This window comes from Dermochelys coriacea, chromosome 6, assembly GCF_009764565.3.
Source record: "Dermochelys coriacea isolate rDerCor1 chromosome 6, rDerCor1.pri.v4, whole genome shotgun sequence".
Classification (NCBI taxonomy): domain Eukaryota; kingdom Metazoa; phylum Chordata; order Testudines; family Dermochelyidae; genus Dermochelys; species Dermochelys coriacea.
Window position 1 is genome coordinate 29,270,203 of NC_050073.1, and position 15,764 is coordinate 29,285,966.

Consider the following 15,764-nt stretch of genomic DNA (forward strand, 5'->3'; position numbering starts at 1 on the left):
GAGGAAGCGTGGATCATCCAACTGTACAGTTACGAGGAAAGTCAAGGAAGGAGGAAAGTGACACTCAGGAATGATGGGGAAACGAAAACCTTATGTAACAAGCCTGGCTAGTCAGAGTGGCTCAAGAGCCAGAGTGTTTTCCATGGAGTTCTGGGATGCCCTTTGGCCTATGTCTATGACAACAAAGGGGGAACGTAAGCCAATGCCCGATGGCTTGAGATCCCTCGGCAGCTTCACTTCATATATACAGAGCTAGAAAAGACACAAATCACGTTTTTATCTCCAGTGATACCAACTCCCACATTTCAGACTGTTAAGAACTTAGTTCACCGTCATGCTCTTCGTTGGCCCTTGTTTCCCTTTGTCTTACACAACCCTGAGCACACTCTGCACTCAGCAAATAATTAATAATCAGATGACAAGCTCAACACCCCATTTGCTCCCCCTCACCCACAATTGCCTCTGTGCATTCTTCCCTGTGCACCACTCCTATGCATGCAATGCTTTCCCACTCTTCTAATCACTCCCCCTCTGAGGGGAAGGATGCTTTAGCGGTTAAGGAGTATGACTTAGGAGATCTGGATTCAGGTCTAGCTCTGCCACATACTTTCTGTGTTGACCTTGGGTAAGTCACTTAGGTCTAGATTTTCAAAATTTAGTGCCAGACGTTATGCTCCCTAGCCCATCTGAGCAGGTGGCCTGTTTTTCAAAAGTGCTGTGCACCCAGCGGTTGCTCTTGAAGTCAAGCCTAACTTCAGCCACCTATCTTTGAAAATCTTTGTCTTAATTTTTCTGTGCCTTTGTAAAATGGAGTGAATAATGCTCCCTCATCTCAGTATGGCATTGTGAGGATAAATCCATTAGTGTATGTGAGGGACTTAGTTAGGACGGGGGCTGTATGAGAACCTGGATAGATTTCTTTGTTGACCTCATAAGAACAAAGAATGAATAAATCCATAATTAATAATAAAACAAGCATGCTACCCATTCCCTCTTCAGCACTCCCTTGGGCCTAACCCACACGTCTAGCTTGCTTAGGCCAGTGGTTTTCAACCTTTTTTCATTTGCAGACCCCTAAAAAATTTTGAACGGAGGTGCGAACCCCTTTGGAAATCGCAGACATAGTCTGCGGATCCTCAGGGGTCTGTGGACCACAGGTTGAAAACCAATGGCTTAGATTATAAGATCCTTCGGTAGGGTCTGTCGGCTCTGCGAGTCTTGTGCCGTGACAAGCATATTGCCACAGTTGGCAAAAACACTAAAATGATGATAATGTAAATAACTGACCCCATCTCAGAGCTGCTCTTGTGAGAGAACAATATTTCAAACTGGCTAACAATCCAGATGAGTGGCAAGAGCACAGAGGACCTACCAGCTGTGCAGCTTTGGTGCAGCTGACCCTGCGGTCCCTGCTAACATCCTGCGCAGCTGGCTGAGCTCTACAAAAAACACAAATAACTTTTTTTTTTAAATTAAACTGGCTTCCTGCCATTAGGGGATGTTGGGGATCAGGACCAGGAGGCCCATGACGGCCTCTCCTCCCTTCCTTGCCCAGCTCAGCCCCACCTCAGTTTTCAGACAGTGGAACAAACTGAAAAGAGAGGCTGGATAGCAACAGGGGTGCCAGCCTTGGCAAACACAGCGAGCGAATCAGCTCCCCTCATTGCCATGCTGCAGGAGGGAGGCAGAGAGATGTCAGGAAGAATTGGGGAGAAGGAGGGACAGACAAATAGGACAAAGACTGGGAGGAGGTGAGGAGGGCAGGAGATAGAAAGATGGAAGGACTGGATCAGAGAGGCAGACAGACTGATGGTAGAAGTGGAGTTGGGCTGTAGGGGGAACACAGGGATGGGACACAAATGGGGGAAATACCGGGAAGAGACGTGAATAATTTCAGTAGGAAGAAAAATGAGGAAAGTGAAGAATTTCCAGGAAAGGAGAGAAAATGAGTTCCATTTGGGGGTAGCCCCATTTGTCCCTCAGCAGAAGAGAGGAAAGCCCATCTCTCCTCAGGAGAAAGGGGAGTTGCCCTGTGTTGTTTATATCCTACAGGAAAAGCCTTATAACCCTCAGGGGAGAATCTTTGTGTCAAAATCTTGAAGATACCTTAAGAGGAACGGACCTGCCATACTCCCCTGAATACAGCAGAGGGTGCCTCCCTCCCAAGACCCTCTAGATAGGGAGAGCCTTTATGAGGAGGTTTCAGAGTAGCAGCCATGTTAGTCTGTATCCGCAAAAAGAAAAGGCAAAATATAAATAAATTTGTTAGTCTCTAAGATGCCACAAGTACTCCTTTTCTTTTTATGAGGAGGATTTTTGGAGTCACAGGTGGGGGGGGGGGGGGGAGGGCGGAACTCCATAAATGTGGATAGGTATGCAGACTCCAGACAGCTGCTCATCCAAACTCCAAATCTTTTGAGACCCTAATTCATACTGAAGAAGGCTGAAGTTCCCCAGAATGCATGCACAGCCCTTCCATGGCTAGAGGAGTCTAGCAGTTCCCAGATTGCTCCCGTTTGTTTGGAGAATTGTCTCTGGAAAGAAAAAAGTAAAAGTTGGCAACGACGCAAGAGTCATAATAATGTCAGCTAAATGTAGCAAGCTCCTCGTAGCCCCTTTGTTAAGAATTTTAGGAGCTATAGCAACAGCAAAAGAAAAAAATGTCATTTTTAAATTACCAAAGAACATGGTTTTCTAATATGGAAAAAATCAAGATTTATTGCACCAGCAGCTCCCACAGGGCAGAGCTATAATACTGCACAATGATTTCAGTTAAGAGAAGGAATCATTAACCAGTACAGCTGGCTTTAGTAGTTGGCAGACAACATCTTCTCTTTCAGTGCACTAACAATTCCACAGGGAACAAGCTGGCTTCTATTGCTGTATGACAGACCCTTCTGTCCCCTTTCAATTAGCTTTACACCGGCGTCTCCCAGCTTACTCTGGTGGATTGACTAATGCCACTCATTTAGCAATGTGGAGGGATAAGAATGAGATTCAGCAGCGTTCACTTGAGTTTTATGTAATTTAGTAGCTGTAGCAGGATTCAACCAGTCTCGGCAAGCATCAATGAGACAGAAAGCATTTAGTTACATTCTCTCTCTCTCTCTCTCTCTCTCTCTCTCTCTAACACACACACACAAAGAACGTCTAGCACTTCTGTGGTAACTATCTGGCAAAAGTGCCACTCTCTTCTGGCAACATTACCAGGCTCTTAGAACAATTATTTTTGCTCCTGATTCAACCACTGGAGACAGAAGATCAAATTACATTTCTCTTCAAACATCAACACTAATTCAGTTTTCACTAAGTCAGCCTTGCTGGAATTTCACTCATCTATACTAGAACAAAAAGGGAAAGTGTGAATCAACACTGAAAAGCCATTAGAAAAAATGTCAGGAATTTCAAGAGTCGCCCTTTGCAAATGTAGTTTTAAAAATACCAGTAAGATTCATTAGAGAAGAAATTGCTGATTTTCCTATTTAACCCTTCTCCTGGGAGATTTTAACAAGCTAAAATATTGGGGCACTGAGTCTGTTGCTAAAGAAATAGTGCCATAGTCACTGATAACACCTGCTGGAATTATAACTATGGTTTTAACAAACTTCCCTGTCTCCTTACCACACACCAGCTGATAGATTTCAAGGGGCATGCATGGTCAAGTATCACTTTGTAACAATCCATACAGCCCTGACTGTCATATGGTAGATCACCGATAACTGACCAACCGAACTCAGGACCTTCAGCTCCCAAAGCACCGATCTTTGCCACTTGAACAAAAGGAAAATCTCCGCAAGCTACCAACAGTCTAAAGGATTATAAATACCTTTTCAAGCCTCCAGCCACCAGAGGGTGAGCCAGACACAAACACTTGTGCAGTTCTGACATTCCAGGCAATACAAGCCCACTCAACACACGTACACCCGAGCCAGTTTGTTATAACCTAACCACTATGAATTGCAACTGCTGCCAGTGGAGGGATTCTTCCAAAGTACAACTTTCTGTAACAACCACAGTTCTCATCAGAGCAAGAGAGCTGAACCCCTGCCGAGAGACATACTCATTTGATCATCATACCTATTGGGTTCCAAACGTCAGATAAACAACAAATACAAATAATTTCAAAAAATCCTTTTGTCCTGCACTGACTAGGAGATGGGCTAGATGATTTGCTAGATCTGTTCCATCCTTATTATTCTTAATGCGTGATTTCTGTAGTGCCACTGGTGCATATAGCACATTAGAGACATCTAAGAAGACAAGTTTCAGAGTAGTAGCCGTGTTAGTCTGTATTCGCAAAAAGAAAAGGAGTACTTGTGGCACCTTAGCGACTAACAAATTTATTTGAGCATAAGCTTTCGTGAACTACAGCTCACTTCATCGGATGCAAGTTCCTGCTCCAAAGGGCTTATGATTCTGTGCTACAAATTTCAGAGATTAAGAGACAAATCCTGTCTCCAGAACTAAGCCTGAATATCTTTGCTGATACTGGGGAATTTGGCTAACGGGAGCTTCCTGCTTTCTAGTCTGCTGAACAGGAGCAGACTCACTGCACTGGAGTAGTGTCTGGGGAATTAACACCCTCCTGCTTCCTGGGCAGGTGAGAGGACGAGGATCCAGACCCACATAGTATTAGATATTCCTGCCTTGCTCCCAGCGTTGCCCTAGGCCAGACCAACCCCTACCTCCCATACTGAGTACCCCTATCTCAGCCATACTGAGTACCCTCACAGAGCTTAACTTCATGTATGAGGATGTACAACCTCCTCAAGATCCTGCCTCTCCTCGCACACAGCATAGCTACACCAGCTCCATTGCCAATGGAGGCAATAGGGTACGCAATCCTCAAAAGCATCATCAAGAATACTGGATAACTTCCTGTCTAATCAATTAATGCTATCAGGAAATAGCCCTGCAGAATGTCTGGTCCCTTGTATTGTTTTCAGATTGGTTGTAATGCTGAATATCATTACTATTTAACAATTCTAGAACATGTAACCCGAACATCATTTTTAGGTGTTTATATAAACGTTAGAATCTTTTTTTCTGCAGCACTTGGAACACCAGTCTCCAATACACTAGCCCTAAATTTTAGAGCTAGTGTTCCTAGTTTAATCCAATTCGAAGCCATGAGTAAAATATAATTTAATAGGAATTTGATTTTAGAATGATCTCATTGAAAAAGCATATCCAGTGCTGCTTTTGCAACATAGGAAAGGCCATGGGGTAAGCCTGAGGGACGTCAGATTAACACTCAGATCAGATAAAATTTCAGTCCCTTTTCCCTTAAAAGGAAAGCGTGGATTGTTGCCAAGTAAAGAACATTCCATAAGCACTGGGGTAAATTTAGTATAACAGCCATATGGAAATACCTTACTCGAGTCAAGACTGGGGTGAAAAACTATCATCTAACATGTATGCACTCCCAGTCCAAACGTTAGCAAGCCAGCAACACATTTGGACTCAAACTTTCCCCATCTCGTGGGACATCCCCACTCTAGCAGACTTTCAAATGCTAGCTTCACATATTCCTCCCAGTGAAAGCATCATTAATGCTTCTCTCTGCCTTCTTACAGATTTAGGTTTAATGCTGAGGAGATCTAATTTGGTTCTGTTCCCTACAAATAATCTTTATTGGCTCTCTTAAAGCATGGTTATGGTCAGAAAGCAGCTCTGTTTAAACCACATCTTTAGCAGTGCATATATCTACTGCTAATATGTCTTATGAGTCTCATCTACACGTTAGCTGACAAAACAAGACTTTATTACTCTCAGTGCTATAGAGATCATATAGCTATAGAGCAAAACTGGATTCTATTCTGCTCCTTCACACATCATCAACAGTCCAGACTTCCTTAATGGGATTGGTGTATGAAACATAAATATAAGGACCTGATTTTATTAAATTGGATTGTACTGGAGCAGGTGGTGGCTACCCCAGCCTTGTTCTGATTTGTAAACTGAGCAAGACTGACATGGAAGTCACTGATGGGAAATAAATATCAAAATATTCATTTTTTATTTATTTGCATTATAGTAGAACCCAAGAGGCCCCATTGTGCCAGGGCTATGAAATGTACAAATATTTATGAGAAAGACTGTCCCTGCCCCAAACAACAATCAGACCCTGAGGTATCAGATATATAGTATCAAGCCGTAAAAACCCAAATCTCAAAACAGTACACAAATATTCTCTTCTCCTCTCCATCTGCTCTATGAACAACATGGCTCACTGCAGAGTGGTGAGTTGATATCACAGATGATATCACACCCGCATAGTCTTCTTTCTTCGTCTGTCTCTTTAACAGTCCTTCTCTTCAATTCAATTGCATACTACAGTACCATAGGCTGAAATGTGTCAGCGGGAGGAGGGGGAGGAATTTGCACACAGATGAATGACATACAGTGTTTATGTATATACATAGATGTACAGGTGTGTGTGTGTGTACACACACCCTATCTAAAGTACTAATTATTTATTAATAAACCTCATACAGAAAATGTCCTTCAACAAGAGATAAAGGTAATAATATTGATGTAATATAGTTAGACTTCTGTAAGGTGTTTGACTTGACATTTTGATTAAAATACTAGAATGATATAAAATTAACAAGGTGCACATTAAATGGATTAAAATTGGCTAGGTCTCAAAATGTAATTGTAAACATCATCAAGCCAGCAGGGTCTGGCAGGGACCAGTTCTTGGCCTTATACTATTTAACATTTTTATCAATGACCTGGAAGAAAACAGAAAATCATCACTGATAAAGTTTGCAGAGGACAAAAAAATTGGGGCAATGGTAAATAGGGAAGAGGGCAGGTCACTGAGTCAGAGTGGTCTGGATTGCTTGATAAACTGGGTCCAAGCAAACAATATGCATTTTAATATGGCTAAATGTAAATGTATACATCTAGAAACAAAGAATATAGACCATGCTTACACAGTGGGGATTCTATCTTGGGAAGCAGTGACTGATAAACACTTAAGGGTCATGGTGGATAATCAGCTGAACATGAGTTGCCAATATGACACTGTAGCCAAAAGAGCTGATGTGATCCTGGGATGCATAAATGGGAGTCTCTAGAAAGAGTTACAGAAATTATTTTAGATCTATATTTGACACTGGTGTGACCCCCTTCTGGAACAGTGTGTCCAATTCTGGAGCCCACAATTCAAAAAGGATGTTGATAAATTGGAGAGGGTTCCAAAAGAGCCACGAAAACAATTAAACAATTAGAAAACATACCTTAAAAAGAAAAGGAGTACTTGTGGCACCTTAGAGACTAACAAATTTATTAGAGCATAAGCTTTCGTGAGCTACTGCTCACTTCATCGGATGCAACATACCTTAGAGCAGTGGTTCCCAAACTTGTTCTGCCACCTGTGCAGGGAAAGCCCCTGGCGGGCCGGGCCGGTTTACCTGCTGCGTCCGTGGGTTCGGCCGATCGCGGCTCCCAGTGGCCGCGGTTCACTGCTCCAGGCAGTGGAGCTGCTGGAAGCGCCACTTCCAGCAGCTCCCATTGGCCTGGAGCAGTGAACCATGGCCACTGGGAGCCGCGATCGGCCAAACCCGCGGACACGGCAGGTAAACAAACCGACCCGGCCCGCCAGGGGCTTTCCCTGTACAAGTGGCAGAACAAGTTTGGGAACCATTGCCTTAGAGTAAGAGACTCAAAGAGCTCAATCTATTTAGCTCAACAAAGAGAAGGTTAAAGGGTGATTTGATTGCAATGTATACATATCTACATGGGGAACAAATATTCAATAATAAGTTCTTCAAGCTAGCAAATAAAGGTATAAAATGATCCAATGGCTGGAAGATTAAGCTAGCCAAATTCCAGACTTGGACATAAGGTGTAAAAAAATAATCATGAGAGTAATTAACCATTGGAACTACATAACAAGGGTTGTGGTGGATTCTCCATCACTGACCATTTTAAAATCAAGATTTGGCTGTTTTTCTATGTGATATGTTCTAGGAATTATTTTGGGGAGGTTCTATGGCCTGTGTTACACTGGATGTAAGATTTGATGATCACTGTGGAATCTATAAACAAGTGAATTTGCTAGAGTGCTCTCTATAGTGTACATAATGCTTTTGTAATAAAATTGTTCATGTCATATTATAAATACAAGCCACAAAAAGGTACATAATTATATTATGAGATTTATAGCATGCCAAAACTTTGCAGTTTCAGTTTTATTCAAACCTTTTTTTCTTGGTTTGATAAATTAACAAATCCAAAAACTGAAAGCAAAACTGAACTGATGCCACCCCGTTTTGTCTTGTATCAGGTCTGACATACTGAGTTCCACAAGATTTCCCATCAATACCATAAACTGGCACAAGTTCACTCAAAACTCAACCCACCTTTCTGTGACAGCTTGGCTTGCAATTACTTATTATTACTGGAAGCAGTACAGTGCACATAGAAGCTTCTACCAGGTCAGAGTCGCATTGTGCCATGTGCTATACAGACAAAATATTGTGTTTTAGTTTTGCCTTGTTTAGGACATTCAAAACTACATCAATTTTGACCTGTTTCATCTTTTGTCATTCCTTCAGTTCTTCTAGTACTAAACAAAGATCTTCTATGTTACCAAATTTACTAATCAATGAAATGATATATTTAAAATGTAATACTCTTGTGGTGAGTTAATCAACTGTCGATTGAGGGGCACTCATGCTGATAATGTTCTTTAATAGTAATTGGAATTATGAGCATAAATCATCAAGAGACTACGATCCACAGTCTCTCTGGCAAGGCACCTCCTTCGCTTTGCCAGGCTCAATGTTTCTGCCTCTGGCAGTGGGGACCTGGAATAAATCAGTCCCACTCTGGGGAGATTTTATTCCTAACTCAGGTTTTTATTCTTCAATATTTGCAAGGTGGACCTCAGGGTAGGTCCCAGGAGTACTTTTCAACCAAACAAAAAGAAACAAGTTCCTAACACAGGACAGGGATACCTCTTCCCTGTCCCTTCTCTGGGGAATTGCCTTGTTATGCTGGCCTCTGGGTGTCAGTCCTTCCCCAAACAGTCCCTTAGCATGGTTGCTTCCCCTCTAGGGAGGAGGGCAGCTTTCCACCAGGAAAAGCCTTTTCTCCCTGGGGCCACTAGCCTGCTGCTGCTTGTCTGCAATATCTTCTCCCCCCATCTCACCAGAAAAGGGATTTTTAAAGATCATAGGGGGCAGTCCTTAATTGGACTCAGGTGTTCCTAGTTGACCTGAAGTAATCCCTTTTCAGCTCATGGGAAAAGGGGCTTTCACTGTTCTAAGGCTGATATACCTGCCTTCCGCTCTGCCCTCGCTGCTCCCAAGAGAGGAAGAAGAAATAAAATCCCTGTTGCAGTGGCCAGAGTCCCATCTCTTCTGCTAGGGCCACATCAAGGCTCCCCCAGCCCTTGGGCCTTGAGGTTGCAGGGAGTCTTGTCCTGTTTGTGGTTAGGGTGACCTCTGAATGGGCTGTGTCCTCATGACAGTTCCAGTGTGTTCTATATCCCGTGCTACTTTCAAATTCCCCTTGGAGGTCCTTTATGTGTGCTGCTCTAGAACAGGTCTCTGAATCCCAGAGGGAATGAGGGTATCTAGGTAGTCCCCAGATTCCCAGGGGTAGGATGGTCCCCTGATTTTCCTGGCTCACCCTTCACCTCACTTAGAGTCCATTGTCTGCTCTCTTACAGTTGTCTGGTCTGACTCTGTCATATCTCCTATAGACTACTCATAATTTTATTTTGGAAATATGTCTGTCTTTTGTGTTTAATATCTATGACAATCTTAACTCTCCCTACTCAGTGCTCCTTGGGTAAATCTTTGCTGTTTAGCGTGAAGGAAGCACTCAGCATAGGAAGGACATCCATACAGATCAATCAAGGATTATCTGTATCCAGTTTCATGCAAGCATCATGCAAAAGATCCTTTTGTTGATCTTGGGAAGAAAACTACAGGATATGAAAAACATTGCGAGGTGCTCAGCTGAATCACCAGAGTGACTGTATATGGAGTAAAACACTAAAGAAAACAACTGGGTGGATATAAATCTGGATCATTTCAGAAAAATCTGAGGCTTAAGTTTTACTGCACACACTTTCAGGACATTATCTCTGCTGCTCCAGACAGCTATGTTTTCTTAATAATTTGAAGGGTTTTCCTATTAAGAAGTCAATATAGTCTGATACTCAGGGAAGTGACAGAAATTCTCTTAAAAAATAAAAAAGTAAAATATCTTTCTGATACCAACAGCACCAGAATTTCAGGTGTCCTCTTTAATAGTAGCAAGTTCCAGCCATTTCCAGTTCTACTGAAAAAATCAGAGCCAAGACATAAAGAATAATGAAATACCTTTTGTTATGTAACAATATCCCAAATCTCTCTCTGCTCCGTTCCCACTGTCAACACCAAGCTATGTATTTCCACAGGAAACACAGCTTACAAAACTTTTCAAATAGCAGCTCAAATGTGGCTGACATTTTGGACTCACTGCTCAAAAGATCATTCCAATTGGTTCCATGTATAGGGTTTTTTTTAAAGCTTTATTTTCCATGTGGAGATGACTGTTTGGACCTGAACAGTGATAACAGATATGAACTTTGGAGAAATACTCATTTATAAACTGAAACAGAGCCTTTCAGCCTTTAAAAAACAGCTGCAAGGAGGAACAAATCCTATCAATAATGGAGCAGGCCAGAACAGTGCCATTGATAGAGTGTTCTTTGGGCCACTAGCTATGATAACACGCTTTTGAAATAAGACCATTGCACTTTGCAAACTTATTCTTAGGGTTAATAAGATTTAACACTCATGATATCAAACACTTTATATTTTCAAAGTACTGTACAAACTTTAACTAATAAATAAGTCCTTTCCATGTGTTAGACTAGAAGCTCTTCAGGGCAGAGATGGGCTGGTTCCATGTTTTGTGAATCACTGAGCACAGTGCTGCTGTTTGACAGCTAGATTGAGAGTTTACTCTCAGCCCCATGCGAAGATGGCGTGTAGCTGTGCAAACCCCACAGCAGTTCTGAAAAGGAAAAGACACACCCCCTGAAAGTCACAATTCCTCCAGAGCTCCTGTTAAGTGTAGTGGGGAGGAAACGTCCTGTGTTGCATCGTTACCAGACACCGCATACTCCCCTGCCCTTGCCAGATTCACTACCTGGAGTATGGGGGAGATGTGTGAAATGGAGAATGGAGCCATGGCTCTACTTACTCCCCCCTACACAAACACTTGCCCTGGTACACAGTCACTGCTCCTCCCCAGCCCCCAGTACTCAGACTCATAATCCGGTTAAATCTTGCAAATGCTCCTTTACTGTCTTGGGTGGCCAATTACGGAGAATCACAGTCAAGCCCTAAATACCAGTTATGAATAATGATAAATAATATTACTATACATAGACATACTGGGTAAATTTTTTTTAAAGCACCTAAGTCATTTAGAAGCCTTAGTACTGTTTTCAGAAATGTCTTTAGGCACTTAAGAGCTTAACTCCCATTGACTTTCAACAAGTCTTAAGCATCTAAGTCACTTGAGCACTTTTGAAAAGATTACCCCCCATAAACACAGTGTGTATAGAGGAAACACTTCATGGTCTAAGCAGTAATTCATTCAGTATATGAGCACATAAGCTAATCAGAGTGAATGCAAGTAAATACTTGGATAGGCGTCTTCCAAAAAAAGCCTAATGTGTTTAAACATTTTCCTGCAGCATAATTCACCTGCTCAAATGGGTGGAGTGTTCAGGCAGTTAGATTAATTCTTTTTGGAGTCATGAAATGAGTGCATTTGCTATGAGAATCAATAGGCAATCCCACAATGTAATTTACTACATTACAATCTCTTTTCAGAGACCCACACTTTAGAAAGGTGTGTCCTACTACAATATACAGAAAACACTGAGCCAACATCTTTAAATAAATTATAACCCACCTACCCTCACCCCAAAAATATTGTCAACAAGGAGGCTTTGACTTCACACCAGCCCAAGGCACCACATCATGCTTTAACAGAGGCATTTCTTTTTCTCATGGAAGGAGAAACTAATTTGACAGCTAAATCTTTCCTTTGAAATATACATTGCTTCAGCCAAGCCCCATTATTCAGTGTGCTATTAGACAACAAAATCAGAGATCCTACTGATAAGGATTTAAATCAGTGACCTATCTGTGGAAGAACTCCATATCCACTATTACTGTAGCCATGCCATTCAGGCTCGTAGGAAACTTGCATGTCTAAGCAGAAAGAGAGGGGCAAATTAGAAAAAAAAAAACTAGGGCCCTACCAAATTCACAGCTGTGAAAAACGCGTCACGGACAGTGAATTCTAGTCTCCCCCATGAATCTGGTCTTTTGTGTACTTTTATCCTATACTATACAGATTTCGGGGGGGGGGGGGGGGAAGAGGACCAGCATTTCTCAAACTGGGGACCCTGTCCCAAAAGGGGATTGCGGGGGGGGGGGCTGCAAAGTTATTGTAGGGGGGTCACAGTATTGCCACCCTTACTTCTGCACTGTCTTCAGAACTGGGTGGCTGGAGAGCAGCGACTGCTGGCCAGCCACCCAGCTCTGAAGGCAGCGCCCTGCCAGCAGCAGCGTGGAAGTAAGGATGGCAATTCGTACCATGCCACCCTTAGTTCTGTGCTGCTGCCTTCAGAGCTGGGTGGCCAAAGAGTGGCGGCTGCTGGCCGAGGGCCCAACTCTGAAGGCAGTAGCACAGAAGTAAGGGTGGCAATACCACACCATGGCATCCTTACTTCTGTGCTGTTGCTGCTGTTCAGAGCTGCTGCTCTCTGGCCAACCAGCTTTGAAGGCAGTGCTGCCACCAGCACAGAAGTAAGGGTGGCAATACTGAGGGTCCCACCCCCACAATAACCTTGCAACCCACCCTCCCCCACAATTCCCTTTTGGGTCAGGACCCCTACACTTTAAATCTGAAATTTCACAGTATTGTAATAGCTGAAATCATGACATTTTTTACTTTTAAAATCCATTGACCATGAATTTGATTGGGCCCTATCTATAAACACATCCTACTGCAGTCACTTTCATTCCAAGTGAAATGTTGATTTCAGGTCTCCTGGATTAGATTTTGATTTAGAAAATCACTTAAAGCCAAACAAACTTATCACCTCAAAAGCTCAATCAGCTCAGGCCTAACTGTGCAAACATTTCATTACACTTCTCCACCCTGTGATTTCAGCTTCCCCTACCACATCAGCAAATTATGGCTCATAGCTGTAAAGTTTCTAGATGCATGATGCCTAAATAAACTATTTCCCAGTAATGGGACTGTACATTATTTTCTATGAACTTTATCATGGAACATATTGCTAATATCATTGGTCTGAATCATGAAGTTCCCTTTTTCCTAAAATCAATGTAGTTTTGTCTGGAGTAGTAAGGATGAAAGGGCCCAACCCAGCTTCCACTTGAAAACAATGAGAGTTTGGCCATCTGGACTTCAGGACAAACTAACCATAGGTTATAAAACCACACCAGCAGCAAAAAGAAATAGAGGACACCTGTCAGGTATTGTAAATTTATGGTGCTTTGTATTTTTATCCCAGTATAGGGGGCATTTTTTGCTAGACATGATATTTATAGATCTGGTGTTACTATTAATAGTGCATTTAACTGATTTGAAATTAGGGAGTCTATTGTGTGTTTTTGTTAAGGCTAATAGTATTATTTTCATTGAAAATAAAAATTAATACGACAACATTAAACATTTTTCCCCAATAAAAAGTATTTGGTAAACATCTCCTTTTCTGTCCATTTTTTGCATATTCCCTAAAGGTCAAGGAAGACAGATTCTCTTAGGCTTATATCTCATGATGAGCAGGGGTCACAGGATGGACCTTCAGATGATGACGACATCATGATGTACTTTTCATAACTTCACAATTTTCAAAGTGGAGAAGGAAGATGCAAACTAGAGGAAGGATGGTCCAGTGATTAGGTGCTAGCCTGGAATTTAGGAGATCAGAGTTCAGTCCTCTTCACCACAGACTTCCTGTGTAACCTGGGGCAAATCACTTAGTTTCTGTGCCTCAGTTCCCCATCAGTACAATGAAGATAATAGCACTGTCCTATCTCACAGGGTGTTGTAAGAATAACTACACTGAAGATTGTGAGGTGCTCAGATACTACTTTATTGGAGGCCAGGCTAAAACAGATAGAAATTAAGGAAATACAAACAAAAACATGAGCCTTGTGTAGTTAATTCTGCCCAATAGATTCAGAATATTCAACATTTGGGAAATAAGTTTGAAAAGTCTCATTTGAAGAACAGATCTTAATGGCAACAGTGAATTCTATAAGCATAAGAGGAAGCCAGGAAATGGGGATGAAAATTAAAAAGTTGACTCTGAATGAAGAAGTAAGTTAAAATCCAAAGGCTTTGCTCAGATTGGCCCAGTAACCCAAGTCTCTGCCTCAGGATGATGAGAGCTATTCTAACATTTGTCCTTGCTCAGGGCTGGGTGCAGAAGATCCCACACTAACATGGTGGGAGAGGGTAAGTGAAGTGAGATAAGGTCTTTCAGAATTAACCATATACATAGCTGTAGAAACTCCAGCACATCTACTTCCTATGGGCACAGCAGACAGATAATCCTGGCTGATCTGCCTGCCTCGCTTCCAAAGCACACGCACAAAACCGTTTTCTACAGACTGCTTCTAAAATAAGCTCCTAGGTTCTGTGCAGTTCTCTTTGGAAGTTCTTCAGCATTTTTAGACTTGGTTGCATCACACTTTCCTTCTAATCTAAATCCCTTTAATATTCCCCTGGAATGTGGGTCAATCACAGCTTTTTGAGCTACTTACAATGTTCATTTTCTTTGTGAATTCAAACAAAAATCGCGCTTCTCCTCTCTAGAAAGATGAACGGAGCCTTTCAAGTCAAGTCTACTCCAGAAGAATCTACTGTATCATTTTATCTTATTAAACAAAAAGTATATTTAGACAGCAGGGCTTCCCAGCCAAAATAGCTGGGTGTACTGGGAATGGCATAAGAAAAACAGTGTTCCATGATTCACTAACAAGCAAAACGAAATGTGAATCCCCCAGTCACCATCAGACATTGCTTAGGGCACAAAGGCTCCACCATGACTATCTATCCTAGGCTGCTCTATGCATGTCCTCGGTGTGGGTAAGTCCCATAAGTTTTCCTTCTCTTTATTTCAATCAGCCCCTTTTATGTGTTTCTCCAGCTGCCCAATGGCTCAACTGCCATGGCAGATGCTCTGGCTTCATTATTAACTGGTGTCCCAGATATTTCTATCCTTTTTTCTGGATAACTACCAATAAAGTTACACTCTCATTAATCTCAGCATTTGTTATAAATAAATTTAATTTAATATCTAGTATTTTTCTAAGGGATTTGCTTTCAAATTCATTTAAACTGTCTGTACCTTTGGTGGATTTCCACCTTTCCCATTCATATGTTAAGATGGAAAAAGCAACTGAGTTGAAGATTCATAGTTTGGACAAATAACCATGTAAACAAACCATTTCAGCAATAAAAAACTGATTGAATATGTGAATTTAGAAAACCTTTAAAAGGGAAACTGTAACAAATAGATTTAATCACTGCTCCATGTTTTAAAATGAGCATATTAAGGATTAGTTCATAAATTTGTTCATTCTTGTAATTTAGCTGAATTACAAACTTTCAAAGCTAGGTTACTTCAAAAACATTCCACATGCTTTTATACTTGGCTTTCAATACGCCCTCCTATAGATTTCCTTATGTTTTTACCATTA

At 41.8% G+C, this 15,764-nt stretch overlaps 1 protein-coding gene and 1 long non-coding RNA gene across 19 annotated transcripts in view; one reads left to right on the forward strand and one right to left on the reverse strand.

Annotated features, from left to right (window-relative positions):
- DENND2B (DENN domain containing 2B) overlaps positions 1–15,764 on the reverse strand; it is a 304,550-nt gene that overhangs the window by 191,764 nt on the left and 97,022 nt on the right. The window lies entirely within an intron of this gene.
- Positions 564–14,111, forward strand: LOC122460497. The gene is made up of 3 exons (XR_006281825.1): positions 564–638; positions 4,278–4,279; positions 14,041–14,111. It is a non-coding gene; the product is annotated as an uncharacterized LOC122460497 (long non-coding RNA).